Raw genomic sequence first — 26,212 nt, forward strand, 5'->3', positions numbered from 1 at the left:
GGCCAAGTTTCGTAACCCAGCCAAAGAAAAGGGAAGGAGCGGAATTGAAACTCAACAAAGTGCGACTCATGCCTAGGAAATCGAGGTCAACCAGAGAAAGGGAGGAGAGCGTCAGCTAACAAGACTCAAACTTCAGAGCATACCAGACTGCCTCTTGAAGGTCAAGATAAGGGGGGCCCATGCAGGTGGTGAGGCTGAAACAGAATTAAATGCACTAAAAGCTGGAAACTGAAGCAGATTCATGGTGAACTAACATGTGACCAGCCAGGCGCGAAGAAGTACCACCGCCTGATGTCATCCAGGACCCGAGGATGCCGTAACTTTTCCCGATAAGAGACTACAGTTTCAAGGTCATCCTTAGCCAACTAATTGACACATCACCCTAAAATACTGATTGATGGAAGGGAGGCAGGGTGAATCCTGGGTCACTAGGCACCTGGGTGTCCACTCTGCATGCTGCTAATTAAAGTGGAGATTTATGCTTAGGGGTGTAACTTGCCCAATCACAATGGACCATGTAATCTAGGGTCCTACAGATACTGTAACCAATAGGACATCATAGTTGTAGTGATGTCCATCGCACGTGATGTAGAGGGATGGGCGTAGACGTCCACCTGATAAGAGTTAACCAATCTACATATACAAATATAACACCTATACTTAAGTTACCTTTCCTAACCAATTATATTGCATGATGATTTTTTATAGAATTAGACGTCAGTGATGACGAGTTTTGCCTATAACAATGACTGTTTGACTGAAGTTGGAGGAACTCGGAGCGAGAGAGGTGATCGCATTGCTGCTGATTTCCATTTGTTTCTCTGTTTGATGTACTTGTCATTAAACTGACTTCCCTTTGCCAACTTACTGAGTCCTCATTATTGAGTCGTGTTTGAGTAAATTAATCCTGCACCCCCTGTCCTCACATGGTGCGGCTATCTTGTCTTACAAGTTCTAGAGGGTGAGCGCTGACCTATGGGCCCGTCAGTGAATTCCTCTCCTCCCGAACACTAGGACAACCTTTTGGGGCTTGATAAGCCCTTATGGGTGCCAGTGACTGGGGTAGGCCCATCCATCAGCTCCAGAGGTTTGGGAGTTTGCATCATGACAAGCGCCTTCCCCATTCCCATTGAGCCCTATTGGGCTCAATGGGAATGGGGAATGGTCGGGAATGGGGAATGGTCGGGTGAATGGGGACTTACCGGGTCCGCACAGGTCAGAATGTCCCGGTAAGTCCTCATTCACCCAGACCGGACATGGACCCGGGTTTGGAAGCAGCCATGGCGCAAATAGCGCCATGGCTACCACCAAACTCGGAATGAGGGCCCTTGACTCTGCTCCCTTGATCTGTCCCTCGGCAGAACGTTTTCTTAAAATCTCCTCAGATAATCTCTCTGATGATTGGAAAGTTCCATTTGGAGTATGATTTAATGCAGGAGCATTCCCATCTGTGCGACATTAGCTGTATCTCTGATGAAGGTGAGGAAGTCAACCTCGATAGGTCTCCCCACCTGCTCTGGAAAGTCAGTGACTAGGTGAAAGAGGACATTGTGCGCCAATCTGCTATCTTCTGGAGACAGGGACATCTGTCCTGTCTTGCTGGGTTCAGGATTATATGTTTTTTCCTTGATGTAAACAATGTCTGCACTGTCCGGTCGCGTGGAGTGCGACCAGAATGATTATCTTATTCAAGATATGGCTCAAATGTTCTGTATTTGCTGGATCTCAAAGAAATATGTGTCTATTGTTCTCCCAATGAGAGTTGGACAATCTTCGATTATGCGAAGGAACATTGTGTTGACAAGTTCATTTATTTCCGCCTGCATTGGGACCAATTGATTCTTTCTCACTGTACTCAGGGAGTAGGATGGGGTGTTCGGCAATGAGAGTGAGCAGTTGTCTTATTATTTTTTCGTTTTCAGGATCTTCTAAAAAGTCTGTGACACTGGTGAGCCTCCCTACCAGTGACGGGTATGACCTCAGTACTAAGTCGAAATAGGTGACTAGGTCGTTTGCGATGTTTCTACTGTGGGATACCATAAGTGATTCCAAATAGGGTCTTGGTACTGAATGAATCCGGATACTGCATTTGCTTCCAATGTAAATATCCTCGGTCAAAATTTGTCGTAGTCCTTTTCTCATCAAGGCTTAAGTGTGCCTCAGTTCAAAGTTCAAATCATGTTATGCTCACCTGGACCCCACAAGGGCGTCGAACAGAACTGGACTGCTACGGACTCCACTAGCGTGACTCGTAGTGCGGTGATGGCTGACTGGACTGGCCCTGCTAGTTTCGTCTGCTTGACCCGTAAGAATAATCTCCTAAAGGTAGGAAAGGGTAATTAGCCACCCGTGGGTAAGAGGATACACGCACTCAATTGTTCCCCACTGAACACCTCCTGTATTCCCTTTCACTGGTCTTACCTTATTGTTTGAAAAGATTAGCTCTCCATCCTGCGTGGAATGCAGGGGCGTGTAGAAAACCAGTTACTTCACTGGTCTGAAGGAGATGGGCGAGTTCCAGACAACTGATGGCTCTGAGGTAAGTAGCATATAGTTCTTTAGAGTTCAAAATGTTGGTTATTCACTATTGCCCCTCTTTTCACCCCTTTTTCTTGCAGCTTGAGCCGAGGGATGATCACCTCATTGGAAGCAGAAGCGCTTAGGTAAGAGTCTGTATTACCCAAACTGTCCAGCGAAAAATAATGGTCCAAATGTATTAACTGACTACCTTCTGTCTCCCTACCGGTGCGGCGTAAGAAGAAACGGTGTGCATAAGAAGAATGCCTCGGGCGATGAACTCAAGTAAGTATCTTGCGGTAAAAGAAGATTGCCCTTGTTGGCATTCGGCTCACCTTGTTATTTGTTTTGTCTTTTCAGATGCCAGGATTTCGGCGACGAGGGGATGGGGGCTGCGCCGGGTCGTGGAGATGCTGCGAAGACTGGTGAGTATGGCGCGGCGCTGCAGCTGGCGATGCGACGCACTTCAATATTAAGTCTTTTTCTCTATTCGATGGTTCGGCAGCTCCGAGAACTGCTGATGATCAAAAGGTAATGTCCTTGTTCTAACCTTTCCCTCTTCTTTCCCTTCTTTCTAGGATCAGGTCCAGAGTCGAGGCGGGCGTGGCTGAAGACAGGATGCTTGGCTTGCAGGCACGGTGAGTGTTACGCTGCAGAAGGCAGAATAACGCAAAGCGTGTGCTGTTCATCGGGTGTGGTTTAAATAGCCTTCAAAGTAGTCCCAGGTAAGAAGTCCCAAAACCACACCCAAGCAAGAAATATTCCCTAAAGAAAAGTAATCCCTTCCAGACCTCATGATGGCCTATGCTTAAGTTCCTTGCAGCATGGTCTGCATGAGGTAAGTTTAACAATATGAGCCTGGCACCTACAGCGCCAGGACCGAACCCATATAGCCCCTAACTGGGATCTTGGGTATCCCAGTGGGTGCTTGGATGCCTGTTTCCTGGGCAGATGGACTTGATCCTGATTTCCGGGGGCAGGCATCATGACAATCAAAATATGTTGCGGCTTATACGTGCAAGTTCCTTCTTCACCCTGCAACTAGGATGCACAGAGTGTTCTTTTTTTTTGACCTAATCCCCTTTTTTGCTTAGAGGAAGTGTCCAAGTTAAGCCACAACTTGCAAAAAGTTCCTTGTCTTTGTTTTGCTGGTCATGCGTCCTTCTTCCTCGTCATGGATCTCGTCTGCACATGCTGTGGTTCTTCCCTGTTGCTTGTCGATTCCTCTCATTGGGGTCCAAGCAGGGGGCCTTCTCCGATGTAGGGTTTGATATCACCGAGAAAAATCCATGCTCTCCTGCCTTTCAGTTTCACAGCGGATGGAGTGCAGTCCTCTACTGTAAAAGGTCCATTGAATCTTGGCTCGTCCCACCTTTTCCTTGTATGGTTTCTCTCCAAGACGGCGTCTCCAGGGAAGACGAGTGTAACACTTAGTCCTTGAACTGGGTCTGTTGCAGGGTCTCCTCCTGTGTCCTGTCGCTGCAGCTGGTCTGAAATTACAGTAAGGCAAGATGTCATGCAGGTCAGATAGTTTTGCATTTCAGACCCTAAAACCTCTCCTGTTGACTGGGCATCACATCTAGCTCTATCTCGGGGTGTTAGGGGAGTTCTCATTCTTCTTCCTGTGGCTATATCGTGTGGCGTAAGATGATGGTCGGAGCCGGGTTGGTTCCGAAGTGCATACAGTGCCAGTGAAAGGCAGTGCAACCATCCCCTCTTTAGAGTAAGCTTCAACTTGGCTATTCTCTCCTTCAACAAGCCGTTGAGCTTCTCACAGATCCCATTTCCTTGTGGATGACACACCGATGAGAACTTGTGCTTTATACCAAGCAGCAAGTTAATCTGCTCAAATATTGAATTAACAAAGTGAGGGCCATTATCTGATCTCATGACTTTGCATATCCCCCACCTTGGAAGACTGGGAGCTGTAGTGCCTTAATCAGCCAGTCCAATAAGGATGCGTGCTGCACTGGCGTGCCGTCTGCTCGGAGGTAGCCCCTCCTTTTCCAGCGCGCTAAGCCTGCGTGCACTGTTGACATCACATAGGTGGAGTCACTGTACACCGTTGCTTCCTGGTCTGCGTGATTCTCAATGGCGAGTATCAATGCCAATAATTCTGCAGCCTGTGCTGAATAATGAGATGGTATTCGAGCACTAAGAAGCACTTGAAACTCTCCATTCGCTGTGTGCTTTATCACAGCAACGCCTGTGTATCTTTGCCCATCATTTTGATCGATTCTCGAAGACCTGTCAATGAAGACGATCTCTCCTCCTGCCAAAACATTTTCTATCACCCTGGGTATTTCATCATAGAATTCTTCATAATTTGCACAGTCATGTATGGGCTCTCCCTTAGTGACTGGCTCTGCTATGAACATGGCTGGGTTCACTATTTTACTTGATGGGGTTGGTATGATCACTTCGTAAACTGAAGCTCTCTGAGATGTCAATGTGCCCTTTGGTTTCTCTAGAATAGCAAATAATGAGTGCTCGACGTACAATGTCATTGAGCATCCCATTACAATGGTTGTCGCCTTCTCTATGGCGAACGCTGTGGCAGCTAAACTTTGTTCGCATGGGAAGTGGCCTCTCATTACTGGGTACAGATTCCCACTGTAATAAGCCAGGGGCTTGTACCCAAACGAGGTTCTTTGAGTGAGCACCACCGTCATGACGCTGCCATTTGTGTGTGAAAACAGGTATAATTCCTCTGTATAATTGGGAATTCCGAAAACTGGAGCTGTACAAATCGCTCTCTTGAGTTCAGCAAACCCTTTCTCCATGGTCTCAGACCATTCGCTCTTTTCTTTTGTCACTTGGGCCTTCTTTAGGGCTTGAAGTAAAGGCTTGGTGTAAGAGCTGTAGTCGAAGACCCATGCCCTGACATAGTTGCATAGGCCTAAAAGCTCTGCATCTGCTTAATCGTGTGCGGCTTAGCCGTGTTCAATATGGCTTCAGCCCTTTCTGGGGTCACTTTCTTTCCTTCATGTGAGATCAGCTGGCCTATGTGCAGCACTTCCTGTTAACAATATTGTAACTTTTCCTTGTCAACCTTATATCCTTTCTCAGCCAGTATAGTCAGTAGCTGAACAGAATCGTGCCTGCATTGCTCTTCTTTTGTGCTGCAGATTAGGAAGATTTCTGGCTCTAATGGTATGGCCCTCATGGCTATGTGTCCTGAGTATGCTCTAACCATTTCGCATACATTTGAATATTGCATTCCTCGAGTGGAGCATACTATGCCCTCCTCCGTGAATGAAATTGTCATGTTCCGCTTTGTCATTAAGTCTCGACCCAAAATATTTACTGGTGTCTGACGTGAATATAATAAAGGTACATTAATTTCATACTCTCTTATGGAGACTGGGAGTGTGTTTGCAAAGGAAACTCGACTGTGAGCTCCTGTAAAACTCTGAGTATCTATGGCCTCGCCGGACAAAGAAAACTTGCCTTCACGTATGCACGAGTGTGTTGCACGCGTGTCCACTAGGAAGGAATTTTCTTTACCCCATATAACTACATCCACCCTAGGTTCCCTATGAGGGTCTGGTGTCACTGATAGGATAGAGGACATCAGGGTTCCCAGTGAGCTGTCCTAGTTCATATACAAGTTTGGCCCACTGTGCACTTGTGGATTTTCCCCATTCCCATTGTTACTTCCCCTTCCAGGGTTCTGGGTCTGCCTTGTGCTCATCGTTTGTGACACTTGCAACGGTGCCTGTTGGCTTTGTCTTTGTGGAAAATTTCCCATGCTCTGAGGTTGCACTCCTTGTTGTGCTCCTGGCGCTTGTTTTCACACCGTGTGATTCTGTGCAACGCCCTGTTGTAAAACTACAGGTGGATTTGCCACGCCTGCTCCCATTCCTTGGCCATTCTGCATCATTCCTTGACTTCTGCATGTGCGTGCTAAATGCCCTGTCATTCCACACAGCCAACATACTGGCGGTGGTTGGATTATTTGCCCATTTGACATATCCGGGTTTCCATTTTGCATGTTTTGGAAGCCTCCTTGATTATTTTAGAAACCTCCCTGATTGCTCTGCCATCCACTTCCCTGTGGGTAAAACCCTACGTTACCCTGATTATTTTGTTGTAGACTAGCCACCTGCTGCATGCTTGATTCAGCTGTCCTAGATATCATGGGTCCTTTATGGGCATACTCTGATAATTTCTTCTGGACCAATTTTGCTTCCTCACCCTTTGAGTTGCTTCCTTTTTGCAATTCTTTTCCTGCAGCAGTCTACAATAATGTGCGATAGTCAACTGTCCTTCAGCCCAAAGTTTAGCCTCAACTCCTACCAATTTCTTGAGTTGTTTCTGCACCGGTTCTGGCAACCCTTGGCACAATATATGGTAAAACACAGGTATTGATTTCATCCATGATTCATGAGTCTTGAGTACCCCTGCGTCTTGGAAATTCTGTATATAAATTAATGGATCCTCAGAATCCTTCATTTTTGAGTCATTATAGCTCCCATATCAGAAGTATCTGGATACACCACTCATTGCGCTTTCCATACTGCGGCTCTACATTGTTAAATGGAGCCCTGTCATGCGCGGTATTAATTGTGGTTACACCAGGGTAGCTTGCTTGTGCCCACACATCGTCTGCTCTCTCACCAAGTATGGCAATTAGGAGGCCCTTAATGTCCCCTACAGCTAACGTGTTTCCTCCTGTCATTATTTCTAACTCATGTATCCACTTTCCGGCTCCCGATGTCAGCTTTGGAAGCTTGTTTTTCAAGTTTTCTCGATCCATGTGTGGCCATAGAATATATTGTGGTCTTACTCCCCCCTTCTTTAGTAGCAGAAATTGGAATGCGTAGCCCTCTTTCTCTTCTCTCATTGTTCTCCTGTCCATTGCAGGGGTAATATTCCTGCATCGCCGCCTACCTGGCAATGTCCTTAGTCTGTCTACATAGGGCAGTGAAGACACCCCCCTCTGACCATGAGGTACTCCTTCATGTCGGTCAGACTGCGTGGCTGACTCTGATGCCCTCGGTGCAGACTCGCTAGTGTCTGACCATCGTATCCCTTTTTCCCTTGGGAGTCGTCCTTCGCTCCGCCTCCCTTCTTCGTTTTCCTCACGCTCCACCCTTTCGGAGTCGGACATTGTTTGTCCCCAATTCACGTAACTTCTTGTGTCTTCATTGTTTCTTCTGATTTTTAATCTGTCCAGGAATAGTTCCCTATTCCGACTACTTCGGGTGACATCCTCAATGTCATACAGCTGAGTGCTTTCCAAGCGCTCATCTTCCCCCTCTCCTTGGGGTATGTGTTCTATCCCCATTTCATCATATATTTTATCGATCATTTCTCCGATGCTTCTGGTGTCTAAGTCATCTTCAATATTTGCCCTAGACATGCCTGGTACTGAATCGTACACAGGAAATAATTCTTCAATGTCTTCCCAGTCTACAACTGGATCAGGTTTTTTAACCTCCCTCTCCAAATACTCAAGTACGCATGCTCTTCGCTTATGTTCGATATCGTCATCAAATTCTTTGCACTTCCTCGCCTCTTCTCTGACCCTATCTTCTTCCTTTCTCTTTTCATTTCTACGTTCATCTGCCCTTCGAATTTCCTCATCTCTTTGTCTCCTTATCCTTTTTTCACGTACCCTTTGCTCTTCTTCTAACCTTTGCTGTTTCTGTCTGTCTTGGTCATAGGCTCCTCTTGGGTTGCGATCGAGCTGTTTTTCTTGCTCTTCGCGATATAACTGTTCTCACCTTTGTCTGTCTTTCCTTCTTATTCTTTCGGCTCTTAACTCTTTCTCCTTCACCTTTCTCTGTGTCTCATCTAACCTCTCCTTTTGTTTTGCATCATCAATGCCTTTGCCATCGAGTTTCAATAAGATTTGTCCTCCCATCCATTCATCCTTTGCAAATGCTATCTCATCAGTTCTACCATTGCTTCCCTTCCATCTCTTCCCTTCTCTTTCCTTGTCGAGAGACCCACTTGTCTGTGCCTGATCTCTTCTTTCGACATCACGTCTCTCCTTGTCCCTTGGGACTACAGAGGTAATATTTTTGTCCTTATCTTTCTCTTGGTTTTCGTCACTACTATGTGCAGGTGACTCATATGCGGGGTTGCTGTACCCTGTGGCTGCTTTAAGTTCTCTTAGTGGGTACAATACCTCGTCCTTACTTTCGTCAACTCTCGTTTTGGGTGGGGAAGGTGGTGCGGTATGTGTCACACCCTCCTCTGTGCATACATTAAGTATCCAATCTGTTGGTGGCTCTTCCTCCTTTACCTGTTCGTACATTTTCCACAACTCGAGAACAGCAAGGCGTTTTTCTAACTTCTTGCCTCTATATGTGGCATGTAAATATGTCGTCATGTGTTGTAAGACGGCTTTAGATAAAGACCCATTTTGTGGCCATGGCATAAACATCTTGTGGGCGGTACCTTTAACCCACTCGGTACAATATTTCCTTCGCTTGGGTGCGTGTTTTAGCAATTGCTTGCATAAGTGTGCCAATGGAGTTATGTCTTCCATGCTTAAATCTGTTCCCTTTCCTCTTATATAACACTTGTCAATGCTTTTGTGTGGTTTAAACAGCTTCTAACAATATGAGCGAGCACCAAATATCGCAAGCTCCAACCCAAACTTTCCACAAAAAATTGTATACTACCAATTTATTCAAAAAACATCAATTCATGTGAGATTCTGTCTCAGCTATCAAATCGCATGAAATGTTTCTGTTTTCTCAAAAAAATGTCAATGTATATGTGTGACGTCACAACAGAGAAACATGTAAGACAGACACTTAACAGACTAGATGGACACCAGCTGGAGACAAATATCTCTGCCTCTAATCATTACCCCTTCATGATTAAACATTAAATGTTGTGGTAGCCTAGTCGTTCCCCATTATGTGGGATTCTGGGTACAAGTTTCTTCTAGCCGCTATATCAAAGCATAGGAATAAGACAAATCCTCTCTCTTCTCAGGTGTCTGCCCCGGTAACCTCTCTCTTCTCGGGTGTCTACCCCCAGTAACCTCTCTCTTTTATTACTCTCGAGTCATTATCTCCTTATATATATATACAGTCTTCTCTACTTGTAACTATATTTTGTTTTCCCTCCTCCCTCCGTTACCTTTTCCCTTTACTTGTTCTAAGGCATGCACTATTTGCCAAAACATTCAATGTTTTGCTTCACTCACCGTTTGCATGGTTCGTCTCCGGACCCTCGGGATCACCGCCTTTGTTACTGCCTTCTTCAGCTTTTCACTCGCTCAGCTGCCCGTAGGAATGGGAAGGGAAGTGTGGGAAAACGGGTCCCTTCAGGCCCTTTCTGCAGACTCTTGCTTACACTACCATTGTCTACGGGGAGCTTCATGGTCTACTCATCCGAATGGCAAAGGACTCGCGATATTGCTGAAGGCCTAGAGTTACTTTATGTTGACGGTCAATAGGTGTCTTACTTTAGTCAGATAATCGATGGTCGATAACCATCAAATCTCTGCTACCAAGTGTACTGGGGAGACCCCCGGCCGGCCCATAGAGTCGGGTTTTGCTCCGAAGTACTTTAAGACAAGATAGCTGCACCTTGAGATGGATGGGGGTGCAGATTTATCACTCCAACACCAACCAATAAGGACAACTCAATAGTTTGGCAAAGAGGAGTCCATTTAATGACACGTACAAAAAACAGGGAAACATGGAAATCAACAGTGATGCGATAGTCCATCTCGCTTCAACTCCCGCAAACTTCATACAAACAGTAACATTTATACCCAAAACTCGTCACAATTGACGTGTTAACACTCAAAAGTTAACATGCAATTCTATTGGTTAGGAAAAGGTAACTTTACTATAGGTACTATATCTGTATATGGTAACGGAGTGAGGGGATTGGATAAACACTATCAGGTGGGCGTCTAAGCCCTTCTTTCTAACATTACTCTTATAAACGTCACTAAGAGTACAACGTCCCATTGGTTCTACTATCTATAGGACCATAGATTACTTGGTCCATTGTGATTGGGTTGACTTCAACCCCATGCATAAATATCCACTTTAATTAGCAGCACGCAGAATGGTCAGCCAGGTGCAGGGTGCCCCAAGATTCACCCAGCCTCCCTTCAATCAATCATTGACAAGACCATGACAAGGAACATCTCGCTCTTCAGGAGACTTGACCGTGAGTCCGGCAGCTGGGATGCCTGGCGTCCAACGGAGTATGAAGGCTCTGGTTACTCAGGTGATGAAGATGAGCCAACAGATGTAGGATGCGAGCATGATGATGGGCGAGAAATTGAGACAGCTCCAGCAGTGAGGGTGAGGCCCCACAAAATCATAAGACCCCCGAGAGGTGGATTGAAGAGATGGGGTGCGACATTATTCATTTCGGTGGGAGGTTGTAGTGTCGCATAGACACGCCTCGTGTGGAGGCATGATGGGCACGTTAGGTCATGTGACCAAAGGGGGTTTGGTGAAGGGGAGGCGCCAGTAAATGTTAATGTTACATGCACCCCCATGAGTGTGATCGCTCCTGTGTCCTGTCCTTGACTCCGGCTTAAAGGCAGACACCACACTAAACCCTCCTCATAAAGTCGACAGATTAAGGACACAAGCAGAGTGGGAACAAGCACTTTAGGTCCTGCTGCGAGGGCACCCATGACTGAGAGGAGAGCAGAGGCAACATAGAAAAGGGGACTATAGCCAGCAGAAGTGCTGTGGCAAGATGCCAGCGAGGCTGCAGATTGCAGGAGCCCCTCGGGCAGAACCGCAAGCTCACCTACAGCATAGGTGCTGCGGCTTGAAGCTCAGCGAGCAGAGTGCGAGGGCACCCGTTGCTACTGCAGCGGACCCACAGGCGGGCCATCAGGCCTGGCACGTGCACTGTGCTGTGCTTCCTATGTACTTCCTTTCCCTGAAAGCCGGAACTAGCGGGTCTTGGGCTTCTCGTTCCTGTACTATGGACTGCTCCATTCTGTGCTGCTTTTCAGAGACAGGAGCTGGGTTGTCTACTCCCTGTCGTTCGGCCTGATGGTACCAACGTCGTGGAGGCTAATCAGGACACCGGTGTCTTTTGTGGTGCGCCCAACCAACTGAGGAAACACACAGATTAGGACAACTGCACATGAATGGCAATGGGCGCACTACAGAAAATGTACATAATAGTGCCCAAGATAAGGATTATGTTCCAGCCGTACATGGCGGGGATGAACCTAGGAAATCCAGCTGCCAGCCTTGCCCACAGATGGACAGGTAAACACACACACACACACACACAATTAGACCAAGAGATTTAGTGTGGAGCTCAGTGTTCTTTGCTGGAATACAAACAGCTCACAGCTCATGCCAACATCTCATACAATGAGCCTTGGGGGCACAGGGTCCTTGGAAGCAGCAAGGCATGCCCACTCAAAGTGCTAGAGGAGTGATAAAGGGCTGCCATCGTGCCAACATACAGTGAACCCAGAGTGCTAGAATTCTGCCAAGATGACGTCCCAAAGTGTTTCAGCGAATGGAAGTGCTGCAGAGTGGACCTTGTTCTGCAATGGGTCCAACGTGCTACAGGACAATAAGAACTGCATTTATCAAAAAAGGATTAGCCTGTCCAAATTAGTGCAGTGTTGCCTCCACTTGTGCCGAAGTGTTCCAGACCTGCCAACACTGTGATTTATTTCTGGGCAGGCTTGCCAGCGTGTTTTATGCTAGCTGAAGTGGTCCTTGTGAAATGATGTACTGCAGGCCTGCCCATGGGTGGCAACTTTGAATTTTCGCTATGGGGGCAGAATGTCCCACACCGAGTGAAGCGAGGGGGCTGCACCCATCGCCAGGTCGAAACAACACATTTTACAGCATATTTGGCAGCAGTATGGGGGAAAAAGCCATACGATATTACATAAAGGTCTAAACACAACATCTCAGCAACAGCGGCCTAGCCTGCTGAGCTGTCTTTGCAGCATTCTGCTTTAAGATCACCTAATTGCCCCTACTACTTGTGGCCACTGAATAGCATTGACCTGCCCCGCCTCCAATCAAGGTTCAGGTGGTCCTTTGATTTATTGATGAATTTAATTGGTTATTTATAAAGCGCGGACCCAGGGATTTAACCTGTGTTGCTCCACATCATCTTGCTTCCAAGGCGAGCCCTGGGCTATCCTGGCCATTGATGAGGTGACCTTCCCACTTTGAAATTAGCAGCACTCGCTCATTTTGCAAGATGCATGCAAACACTTCACCACGCCTGAACACAGCAGGAGAGTGTCATTTTGACCCCGAGGAGATTCTGACAGTATTTGCCCGGGGCGATCAAAAACGAGAAAAATCGGTGCCACCATAGGCCTTGTACCCACATCCCCTGCCCCTCCCCAGCCCTCCGGTACCCCCATGTACTCTTCGGGCTTGGCAATAAATCATAGTTTTTGTGGAAGAGATGTTGTCTTGGACAGGTGTTGTGCTTCCGTGGGATTACTGGCGTCCTGCTCACATGTCAGACCAGTGGCGTAACACACAATTTGGGGACCCTCCTGCGAGCCAGGCTCGGGTCGCGCCACACTCTTGCCTAGCCTAGATTACCACGCTTGCGCAATATGCACGAACATGCAGCTGAAGGGGTATGCCGCACACTGCACTAGGAGAAAGATATAAATATGTGTTTTAATGCAATATACAGCACACTTTCTGAGAAAAATTGGCTAAAAAGCCACATTGTTTGCAATTGTTTTGTAGGGTAAAACCCAATCCAATACATGCAAGTCACCAACAGTGCACGGGAACATAAATGTTTTGCTATTAAAAATGCCATGCCACATTGAAAACATGTCCAACTGACTGCACAATGTAGAACAGTGTAGACACGTAATAATACCAGGCCATATTTAGACAAACCTAGACTGGTTGCATGAAAATTCCAGTCGAAGCAATAACACTCATCAAGAAGAGAGCACACATTCAAGCCCGCGTCTCTCCGGCCTCTAACAACACAGCAAACTCTTTAAAATCTGCAAGGAACTGGCCAATCCTGCTGCGGTCTTTACCTCTCCAGTTCCCTCGCAGGCCTTCTGTATGGCTCTGGCCTCTCACTTCTCTGCTAGAATTCAGGACATCCTGTCCTCTATCTCCTCTTCCTCTCCCTCTTCCTCTCTTGGCCCCCCTTTGGCCATCTCTCCCTCTCCTCCTTCTTTCACCTCTTTCTCTCTGACAACACCTGATCAGGTTTCTAGACAAGTCTAATCTATGAAAGTGTTGTCCAAACAGGTGCTCCCCTGCTCCTCTAGAACCATCAAGGACTATTTTGACACCCTCTCTCCAGCCTTGGCCGATTTCTGTAATCACTCTTTCGATACTGGAACTTTTCCCACTCCCTTGGACACCCACACCTCAAGAAGTCATCTGCCGAACCGACCTGCCGGCAAACTAGTGCCCAATCTCCATCACCCCTTTCCTGGGCAAACTCTTGGAAAAGCTGGCCATCTCTCACGTTACTCTCCACGCTGAATCTGTTGATTGTCTCCATGACCATCAGTTTGGCTTCAGAGCATCCAGTGGCACAAAACTGCTCTCCTGAACACCCGTGAAGATCTGCTCTCTAACCTTGATTCCAGCATTCCTTCTGTCCTCATCCTCCTTGATCTTTCCTCTGCTTTCGACATAGTCAACCACTACATCCTGATCAATCGACTCTGTGAGAACCTGGGCATCACGATCAGGCCCTGGAGTGGCTGACCTCCTTTCTCTTCGACCGCCCCTAATAGTCCAACTTGTCCCTTTCTCTCCACCACCTCTCTCTCTACCTGTGATGTTCCCCAGGGCCCTATCCTCTCACCCTGGTTTTTCAACCTCCACTTGGCCCCTTTGGCCCATCTGATATCTACCTTCTCCACTAACTATCAGTGTTACTCAGATGACACTCAGCTTTAGTTCAGGCTCCCCTCAGCCTCCTCTCCTCTCTCGCTCATTCCTGATCATCTATCTGTGATACAGGATTGGTGCACCTCCAACGATCTCTGCCTTAATGCCAGTAAGACAGAGATCCTTCTCAATGGGAGCCCTGGCCCTGCTTTCCCTCTCTCACTCTGGCCGTCCGCCTTGGGCCCTCTTCTTCCACCTTCCTGCAAGGCAAAAAACCTTGATGTCATCTACGACTCCACTCTCTCTTTCTCTCCTCACATCTCTGAAATCTCCCCACTGGTTCCCGGTGGCTGCAGGAGTCAAGTTCAAGACCCTTTGCATTGTCCACGAGGCTTTCTAAGGCCGGGCCCCCACTACATCCAATGCTCTCTTCCAAAATACCTTCCTTCTCGAGCCCTTTGCTCAGCTACCTCCAACTCTCTAAGGGCTACACACTGCTCCAGGCAGAGAGTGGGGGGTTCATCCCTCCTCTGCAGGTGCCTCCCTCTGGAATGGCCTCCCTGCCCCTCTCAAATTTGAGTCGGATCACCTTAAGTTCCGGGAGTAGCTCAAAAATCTTCCTCTTCTCCTCTGCTTTCTCTCTCTCGCTCCCCTGCTGACCTACCTGACCTACCTGTCTGCTGTACCAATTGGTTGCTCGGCTACTTTCAGAGTCTCGCTGAGTCAAGGCTCTATCTTGATCAGTCAGCCTTGCACTACCTCCGGGCCTACGACGCACTTAGGGGCTGTAACTGTAACCCTACAGTCCCTTGTTCTCCTTGCACTACCCAGAGCGACACTGAACTTACTCAGAGCATTGCTGCTCTGTTTTCCCCTTGCCTCTCCTTTGCACTTCGACCCTCCCTTTCCCCTTGCACTTTTCATTCTTGCACTTGCACGATCTGAATGTCACAAGTCCTAGTAAGATCATTTGTCTTGTCCTCCCTCTTACTTCCCTCCCTTGTCTTGTCGCGCCTAGAAACACTTGTGTACAGGTGCGTTATAAATGACTTATCATATTATATCATATCATTTTATCACAGATGGCCAGAAAATTATACAAGGCGCAGTACGAAACTGCTAAACTGGCAGCACCCAAATGCCAGTCTAGCCAGGTAAGTACACTTAGCAGGACTGCTTTATCAGAAATGCTCAGTTAAAAAAAAGTGAAGCCAAACTGAGGAATCACTAGACTGGCTGCACCAAAATGCCTCTATAGCCACTAATACCACACATAATTCCGGTTTAGCCTGGACATGGACAACCATTGTGGTTTATTACACAATCTCGCCCCCCCCACACATCTCCTCTCCCTCCTACCCCAACTTCTAAAATCAGCTCCTTGGCCCAGAATTACCTCCATGTACCTCTTCCTTGTCCCTGTGCTTAGGTATGAGGCTCCTTCCCTCTTAGGTAAGTACTGGGATGAGAAAGAGTGGGACTAGGAGTAATAAAGTTTACAGGTAGCTAAGTTAGACATTACCTCCATGTGCCTCGACCTCATCCAAGTACTTGTGTATAAGGCAGAGTGCCTCATTCACAAGTACTGCCTCATACACAAGTATGGGGACGAGGAAGAATAGGGCTAGGAGTAATGAAGATTACCAATAAGTAATCAAGGCATTAAACACAATTAGTGGCACAACACCATTGAGCTGACTGGGCTTCAGCACTCCCCCCCCACCCCCCTCTGAAATGTTGTGCTATGTTAACGCAACCTGGCTATCCTACAGAGTATTTGCCGGACAGAACAGAACACAGATGTTAAACAGCATCTGGGTTTTCCTGTTAACAAGGGCCCAACAATTATTAACGTTAAGCATTTCACTGTTAGTACCTGCATTCAAATGCCAAATTTTTAGGCAATTGAAATCGTGATGTGGGCTTAGTACTTGCATGCCAGGGGAGTGATTGGAAGGGTAGAGAGGGAACAGGAGACCGCTCATTCTCACAGCAGTCCATAAGTGGGTGTTTTCAGATTTAAAGGAGAGAGTTAACTGTGTGTAACATTGAAGCTGCACTAGAATGGTCTCATTAAAATGCGTAAAGGAGTTAGATGCACCCACACAAATAGGTTTGGCCCTCCGCCTGTGAAGTTAGCACCTCTCCAAACCAGGGCTGGACTGCCCCACCGGGACACCGAGACATCCCCCGGTAGGCCTCTGTCTGCAGGGCCTCTTTGGCGCGGAAGCGCCGTGACAATGGTAATTAGAATTGTAGTTACCACTTCAGAATGTTGGAGCTGGAGGATTGGCTCGAACCCCCAAACTTCCAGGTACAAGTCACAGCACTTACTGACTGTGCCACAGAGACTGCCTTGGAAATGGCTGTACAGAAAGCCATATAATATCAATGAGAGCAAACGCTTGTTTTGAATTAACATGCCAAGATTCACACAAAACGGCACAAATTAGATCATATACAGTTTATAAAAACGAGAAGTGCTGGAAATATGATTGGGTGGTGGTTGTGGGGGCGTGTTGGGGACACTGGCGTAACAGGGGCCCCCGAACCCCCTGCGGTGCGGGGGCCCCGTGACCACATGTTCTGGAAGGGGGCCCCACTTATGTAAAAAAAAAAAAAAAAAAGTCTACCTTTTTTTTTTTACATTTTCTTTTTAATTCACTCTGCATGAAGGGCAGAGTGAATACAAAAATTCTGGTGGCTACCCCCACCCCATGACATGAAGACCCTAGGCTGGAGGCCTCCATGTCATGGGGTGGGGGAAGCCTATGACTTCAAAAATAAATAGTTTATTTTTGAAGTCACTCTGCCTTCATAAAGAAATTATTTCCATTATGGTTTAGTCCTTAACAGAAATAATTTCTTTATGAAGTCAGAGTGACTTCAAAAAGAAACAATCGGCCTCATTACGAGCATGGCACCACCTCCTGCGAATAGGCAATAACCGGCCCATTACAAGCTGAATGGGCCGGTAATTTCCCATTCGCGGGTGGCGGTATTGCCGGGCTCACGATCCCCCTATAGGGCAGAATGGGGGTGGGGAGCATGGTTGTGTCAGCACTGTTGTTAACGGTGACGGCGCAATTACGAGTTATGCTCGCTGGTGCCACACAGGTCGGGAACCTGCGAGCAGAACTCATAATGCGGCGGGATAGTATGAACGGTGCCGGTGCCCTACCGCCACCATTCATACCATCATCGCCAGGGTCCTAATGAGGCCAAATGAATTTTTGAAGCATTATGGCTCCCCTCAACCCATGACGTCTGCATGTGTGAGTGTATGGTGAAAGAGTGCACACAAATGTATGGGTGGCTGGTTATGCATGTGTGTGTGTGTACAGTGAAAGTATGTACACTTAAATGTATGGGTGGCTGCCTGGGTGTGCCTGTATGGTGAAAGTGTCCACACTTAAATGTATAGTTGACTGTGTGAGGGTATGCTGAAAGGGTGCACACTTAAATGTATAGGTAGCTGCCTGTGTGAGTGTATGGTGAAAGGGTGCACACAAATGAATGGGTGGCTGGGTGTGCATGTATGGTGAAAGGATGCACACTTACACTTAAATGTATGGGTGGCTGTCTGGGTGTGCCTGTATGGTGAAAGGCTGCACACTTAAATGTATGGGCAGGTGGCTGGGTGTGTGTGGCTGTGTGGTGAAAGGGAGAACACTTAAATGTACGGGTGGCTGCCTCGGTGTGCTTGTATGGTGAAAGAGTGCACTCTTAAATATATGGATGGCTGGGTGTGTGTGTGTATATATGGTGAATGGTGTGTGTGTTTGTGATCAGGGGCACAACAAAACCTACATTTCAGGGAGGCTAACCCTTCAAATGTTGGGAGAGGCGCTAACTTCACGTGTGGTGGGGAGGAGTAAACGTATTTATGTGGCAGCATTTAACTTCTTTACGCATTTTAATGAGACTATTCTAGTGCAGCTTCAATGTTACAAGCAGTTAAATCTCTCCTTTAGGTCTGAAAGCACCCACTTATGGGCTGCTGTGAGAATGACTGGTCTCCTGTTTCCTCTCTACCCTTCCAATCACTCCCCTGGCAAGCAAGTACTAAACCCACATCGCAATTTCAATTGCTTAAAAAATTTGGTATTTGAATGCAGGTTCTAACAGTGAAATGCTGTACATTGGTAATTGCTGGGCCGCGCCCTTGTTAACGGCAAAACCCAGGTGCCGTTTAACATCTGTGTCCTTTTCTGTCCGGCAACTGCTCTGTAGGTCAGCCAGGTCAAGTCAACATAGCCCACAATTTCAGTGGGGGGAGGGAGTGCTGAAACCCAGTCATCTCAATGGTGTTGCACCACTACTTGTGTTTAATGCCTTGATTAATTAATTAACTATTGGTAATCATCTTTCACCTATGCCTATTCTTCCTCATTCCAGTACTTGTGCATGAGGCACTATGCCTCATGCACAAGTACTGGGATAAGGTAGAGGTACATGAAGGTAATGCCTGACTTAGCTACCTGTAATCTTCATTACTCCTAGTCCCACTCTGCCCCATCCCAGTACTTACCAGTGAGGCAAGGAGCCTCATACGTAAGCACTGGGACAAGGAAGAGGGACATGCAGGTAATTCTGGGCCAATGAGCTGATTTTGAAGGTTGGGGTAGGGGATGGGAGGGAGAAGGGCTGTGTGGGGCGTGGAGTTGTGCAATAAATCATAATGGTCGCCCATGTCCATGCTATGCAGGCATGATATGTGGCATTAGTGGCTAGAGAGGCATTTTGGTGCAGCCAGTCTAGTCATTCCTCAATTTGGTATGACTTTTTTTAACTGGGCATTTCTGATAGAGCAGTCCTGCTAAGTGTAATTCCTGGCTAGACTGACATTTGGGTTCTGCCAGTCTAGCCGTTTCTTACTGCGGCACTGTATATTTTTCTGGGCATCTGTGATAAAATGATATGTTATGATATGATAAGTCATATATAACACACCTGTACACAAGTGTTTTTAGGCACGACAAGACAAGGGAAGGAAAACTGAGGGAGGACAAGACAAATGATCTTACTAAGCCTTGTGTCATTCAGATCGTGCAAGTGTGAGAACGAGATGTGCAAGGGGAAAGGGAGGGGGGAAGTGCAAGGGAGAGGGGAGGGGAAAACACGGCAGCAATGCTCTGAGTAAGTGCCGCCAGGGAAGCGTGGCTCTGGGTAGAGCAAGGAGAACAAGGGACTGTAGGGTTACAGTTACAGCCCCTAAATGCGTGGTAGGCCTGGAGGCAGTGCAAGGGTGACTGATCAAGAAAGAGCCTGGACTCAGTGAGACAGAGGGTAGCCAAGCAACCAGTTGGTACAGCGGACAGGTAGGTCAGCAGGGGAGGCAGAGAGAGAAAGCAGAGGAGAAGAGGAACGTTTTGAGCTGCTTCCAGAGCGTCAGGTGGTCCGGCTCAAGTTTGGGAGGATCAGGGAGGCCATTTCAGAGGGAGGCACCTGCAGGGGAGAAGGATCTACCCCCCCCCACTCTCTGCCTGGAGAAGCATCTAACCCTTAGGGCTCGAGAAGGAAGGTATTTTGGCAGATAGCGTTGGATGTAGTGCGTATCCCGGCCCCAGAAAGCCTTGTGGACAATGAAAAGGGTCTTGAACTTGATCCTTGCAGCCACCGAGAGCCAGTGGAGAGATTTCATGGCTGGAGAGATACAGTCCCTGGGCTTGAGGCCAAAGATAAGTCTCGCAGTCCTGTTCTGGATTAGTTGCAGAGGGCGGAGAGTAGAGGAAGGCAGATTGAGAAAGTGGCTGTTGCAGTAGTCCACCCTAGAGAGAACCAGAGCTCTGGAGACAGTGAGCTTCTGGGGGAAAGTGAAAAATGTAAGAGTCCCGTTGAGGAGGTCCAGCTGGTAGTGGGATTTCATGGCTACGTCCGAGATGTGAGGAGAGAGAGAGTGGAGTTGAAGATGACACCAGGAATGAGCGAGAGAGGAGAGGCTGAGGGGAGCCTGAAGGAAAGCTGAGTATCATCCGCATAACACTGTAAATTAGAGGACAAGGTAGTGATTAGGTGGGTCAAAGGGGCCAAGTAGAGGTTGAAAAACCAGGGTGAGAGGATAAAGCCCTGGAGAATGCTACATGTAGAGAGAGGTGACGGAGTGAAAGGGACCAAGTTGGACCTGGGAAGGGCGGTCCAAGAGGAAGGAGGTCAGCCACTCCAGGGTCTGATCCATGATGCCCAGGTTCTCACAGAGTCAATTGATCAGGATGGCATGGTTGACCGTGTCGAAAGCAGAGGAAAGTTCCAGGATAATGAGGACAGAAGGAATGCTGGAATCAAGGTTAGAGATCAGATCTTCACAGGTGTTCAGGAGAGCAGCAGCAGTTCTCTGGCAGCTCTTAAGCCAGACTGATGGTCATGGAGACAACCAACAGATTCAGTTTGGAGTGTAAGCTGGCAGTTGGCCAGCTTTTCCAAGAGTTTGGGAGAGGGGAAAGTTCCGGTGGCAAAAGTATGATTACAGAAATGGATCAAGGGTGTCAATGTGGTCCTTAATGGTTCTGGAGGAGCAGGCGAGCACCTGTTTCGCCGACACTTCTATAGGTGGGACTTGTCTAGAAACCTAGTCAGGTGTTAGAGAGAAAGAGGAGAAAGGAGGAGGAGAGGGAGAGATGGCCAAAGGGGGCCGTGAGAAAAGGAAGAGGGAGAGGAAGAGGAGATAGTGGACAGGATGTTCTGAGTTTTAGCGGAGAAGCGAGAGGCCAAAGCTGTACAGAGGACCTGTTGAGGGAACAGGAGAGGTAGAAACCGCAACAGGATTGGCCAGTTCCTTGCAGATTTTAAAGAGTTTGGCTGTGTTGTTAGAGGCCGCAGAGACGCAGGCTTGAATGTGTGCTCTCTTCTTTATGAGTCTTATTGCTTCTACTGGCATTTTGGTGCAACCAGTCTAGGCATGTCTTAATGTGGCCTGGCATGCTTTACTGTAATGTTATTATGTGTCTACACTGGTCTACATTGTGCAGCCAGTTGGACATGTTTTCATTGTGGCATGGCATTTTTAATAGCAAAGCATTAATGTTCATGTACACTGTTGGTGACTTGCATGTATTGGATTGCTGTTACCCTACACAACAATACCAAACACTGTGGCTTTTTAGCCAATTTTTCTCGGAAAGTGTGCTGTATATAGCATTAAAACACATATTTATATCTTTCTTCTAGTGCAGTGTGTGGTATATCCCTTCATCAACACGTTTGTGCGTATTGCGCAAGCGTGGTAATCTAGGCCGGCCCAGCGTGTGGCGCGACCCGTGATTTGTTGCCAAGTTCGGGGGGGGCCCTCAGCATGGCTTGCAGGGGGGCCCCCAGACCATGTGTTACGCCACTGGTTGGGGAGGGGCGGTAATTGGTGGGCTGCAACGTGTTACTCCCTCTTTTATGTTGTTGGTCGTCCCAGTTGTTCGTTTTGGAAATCTGGTCACCCTAAACCATCAGCAGATAGCAGAAGCAGGAGGCGACTCGAGGGAGGCTGTGGCTGAGGGCAGCAGCCAGACTGCCGACTGAAAGGTAAGAATTATTTTTTGCGTGCTGAGTGCCCCACTCTCCCATTGTATCTTCTGCTGAGTGTAGTTGCGCACAAGGGGCAATGTAATGCCACTGCCCGCAGGCTTAACGCTATGGATATGGATGTAGTGTAACTTACTGAATGGCACGTTTCACTGAAGCACTGGCTGAAAAAGGGAAGAAAAAAAAAACTGAAATCTAAAAAACACTAATCCGAGTCAATACTTCACATAAGTGACTGGACGTTACATTTTCGAACTCTGGACGAGTGTAAGTAAGGTTGAGAGTTCAATGAAGCCCCCGACGATGTCACTGATTGAAACAAGGCTGGTGTCACATTAAGAACACTTTAAACAAGACCTACTTTCCACATGGAGAAAAGTAATCAACCACACCCTTCACAAAAGAACCTACAACACAAGTACATGGAATACCCAGACCATTTACACTTAACACAAACCTAAGCGTATGGGAAACATAAGTGTACAGCTGCTGTTATTCGTGGAGACATGTTAACGAGCTTGAAATATGCATAATATCTGCTTATCTTGCTTCAGCATCATTGTGGATACACCACCTGTATCCACAATGGCCAATTCACTGACACCGATTCGAATCAGGCCACCATTTGCTTGACTGAGGTATCACACCAGGTTAGATTGATCCTCGCATACATTCTTTGTTAAATGAATGGGGGCATTGCCATGTTATCCAATGTAAAATAATGGTTAAAACGTACTTGTAGGTTCATTTTTACTTGTTTGTGGTTTTCACTGATGTGCACATTTTGGCTGTGTTTTCCTGACTTTCGTTTTTTGACATAATGTTATATTGTTAGTCGGGGTTTGGTAGACAATTTCCGTGGCTCTAACTTGCAATCCACACAGCCACGTGTTGTAGTGGTGTCCTTGAGTTGTTAGAGTTATTGAAAGAGGTTTCGCAGAGCACATTTTGAAATGGGGCAGAGGAGAGCCACAGCTGTCAGAAGGGAGTGTCAAAGTCAGCTCCTTGAAGGAGCACACGCTTGTTCATGCCAAGGTCGCAGTGGGGACGACAGATAGACTCGGATGAGTATTTGGGGTAACACTGCTGAGTGACCATCACTTCCTAGTTCTTCTCTGGTACTTTTACCTCCTTCTTTCCTCTCCTCTCCTGGCTTACCTGCCCTCCTCTCTTCTGGATCCTTCCCATGCCCCCACAGTCTATTTTCTAGAGCCAACAGTAAAATGTACCAACTTGGTCCAGTGAAACTAGGGCACGTGGGTGCAACTGGCCATGAGGGTGTGGTGTCCGTGTATTCCTGAAGTCCGTGTATATCACCAGTCATATCATATGCACTTACTAAGTGTGTTTCCGAAATGCACATTTTGCAAATTATATGGGAGGAGTGTATTTCCCCTGTGTGCATGGTGCAAATCACGGGAGGCGCGCCCCCTGCGTGTATATTTTGCAATTCATGCGTTGGCATCACATAACTAAGTAATGGGTGGGCATTAGCATTACACAGTGTCCCAAAGTCTGTTTATTACGCAATGGGAATGATTCATCACAAAACGTTTTTTAATGGGTACAGGCCCAAATTCTTCTTGGCCCTTGAACATAGTATGTATGCAGTGGATGCACTTTACACATTTGGTTACGTTTCCTGTACCAATGACCTACTCAGTGTCCCTACATCTTTCTTTCCACAGTGTGATCTCTTTGACCAATCCTTGCACAGCGAGGATTGCATAATTGCACTTTAGTTTCCCTCCCATGCACTTTGCATTGCGTGCCCTGAGGCAGGCCTTTGTGCACATTGTCTGCCTGTTCTTTGCACACTGCCCTGTCACACAAACTTTGCCTGCTGTGTTTCAAATCCAGGGACCTGTCTAATGCACGTGCCCAGTGCCCTGCCTCTGCAGCACATGCACAAAGCCTGGTGGGAATTAATAGCACAGAAGCTCCCCCCAAACACCCTCAGGAGCTGGCTGGGGCACCAAGCCTAAATCACGTCATGTGTGTTTCATACCAGTTTCCTCCACGTTGTGCACTGAGGATTGTGGGCAAACAGGCGTGGCACTGGCCCTTGGCCTGCCTGCCTCTAGGGTACAATGTGTTCAAGCAGCTGTCCTGCTGTGTACATAGCACCTACTGCCATGCATACCCCACAACACAGAGTTATTAGTGGCCTGTGCACATGGCTCCTACAAGCGTGCACACACAGGGTCACTAGGAACACCCCAGGACTCTGTTTACATTCCTTCATACCCAGACCCCATGCAAGCAGTCCCACACCTCTATGCATGTCTACTACCTCCCTTCACCCACAAGAGCACTTACATGTGTGCATAGCTCCTACATTCATACAGATCACTTGAGAGCTCTCTCTCATGCCTGTGAACATAGCACCTACCTCTATAAAGACACACGGCCATTGAGAGCGTTCTCAGGGGAGCACACATAGCGCTTACCTCCCTACTAACCCAGGGCTATTGAGAGTGCTCTCAGACGCCTACACATAGCCCCCATCACCCTGTACACATGGTACTGTTGTATGAGTGCTCTCAGGGGCCTGTACACACAGCCTCTACCTCTGTGCACACCCTGTGCTATTGATAGCACTCTCAGAAGCCTTTACACATAGCTCCTCTCCCCTGCACACTTTAACCCATTGAGAGGACCCTCAGAATCATGTTCACATAGTTCCTATCTGTTTGCACACATTGGGGCACAGAAAGCATGTGCAGGGACAAGTGTACAGAGTTTTCATCTTCCCTCACAAAGCCAGTTAGAGTGAGAGCAAATAGCAGATCCAATGAAAATCTTCACAGAATGTGACTAGTGACTACCACACACCCTGGGGGCCTACATCTGCCAGAGCCCAGGGCTAGGCTTGGAGAGGGGATGGGGGACAACCGTGCCATGGTCAGGGGCCCCAGAAGCACTAAGCAGTTGGCATTGATTTCACGGTCCCCTTTTTCCCTAACAGCCTCAGCTCGTATTTGCCTACCTGTGCTTTGGCCCAACAAAGGACCCAAGCTACGAGTCAGTTAACACAGAACCAGAGGAAGGTCCGGGGGAAGACAAACACCGGACTCATTCATGGCCTGGGGATTGACCCTAGCCCTTTTAAAGTGCCTAGAAATACCCTTCAGTTGGCACCATCTTGGAAGCAGGGGAGGGCAGGTGTTCCTTCTGCCTGTTAATTTCAATCTCCTACTCTTAATAATAGCAGGTTTCCTAACACCCTTTTGGTGCGGGACCGGGTGTCTCGTGGCCTGTCTAATGCACAGTGTGTTGGGCTCACGCGCTATGCTCGCTCGTTCAGCAAAATATTGGGCCACTTTGACAACATTTTCCAGGGCCTCTTTTGGTTCCCAGTCCGGCCCTGCTCCAAACATTTGAAGGGTTTGCACCCCTGAAATGTAGGTTTAGTTGTGCTCCTGAACACAAACACGCACGCACACCATTCACCATATACACGCAAGCACACCCAGACATCCATACATTTAAGTGTGCACTCTTTCACCATAAATGCACACCCAGGCAACCACCCATACATTTAAGTGTGCACCGTTTCGCCATACAGGCACACCCAGGCTCCCACCCGTACATTTAAGTGTGCACTCTTTCACCATACAGGCACACACAACCAGGTGCCCACCCATACATTTAAGTGCGCAACCTTTCACCATACCCTCACACAGGCACTCACCCATACATTTAAGTGTGCACCCTTTCACTGAACATGCACACACGCACACCCAGCCACCCATACATTTGTGTGCACCCTTTCACCATACACGCACACAGGCAGCCACCTATACATGTAATTGTGCACCCTTTCACCATACACGCACAAAGGCAGCCACCTATACATTTAAGTGTGCACCCTTTCACCATACACTCACACACACACGTCATGGGGTTGAGGGGAGCCCTATCACTTCAAAAAGAAGTTGTTTCTTTTTGAAGTCACTCTGACTTCATAAAGAAATGATTTCCATTAAGGACCGAACCATAACAGAAATAATTTCTTTATGAAGGCAGAGTGACTTCAAAAATAAACTATTTATTTTTGAAGTCGTATGGCTCTGCCCACCACATGACATGAAGGCCTTCAGCAAGGGTCTTCCATGTTATGGGGTGGGTGTAGCCCTCACGCTTCAAAAATAAAGTTTCTTATGTAGTCACTCTTCCTTCATAAAGAAATTATTTCTGTTATAGAAATAATTTATTTAAGAATGCAGAGTGAATTGAAAAAAATGTAATTGTTTAAAAAAAAAATATATTGAATTTATTTATTACTCCAGGTGGGACCCCCTCCCAGAACATGTGATAGCGGGGCCCCTTGCCCCGTGTGGACTGACGGGAACCCCGTTATGCCAGTGTGT

The sequence above is a fragment of the Ambystoma mexicanum genome, chromosome 8 (assembly GCF_040938575.1).
Source record: "Ambystoma mexicanum isolate Mex_15411 chromosome 8, UKY_AmexF1_1, whole genome shotgun sequence".
NCBI classification, from domain to species: domain Eukaryota; kingdom Metazoa; phylum Chordata; class Amphibia; order Caudata; family Ambystomatidae; genus Ambystoma; species Ambystoma mexicanum.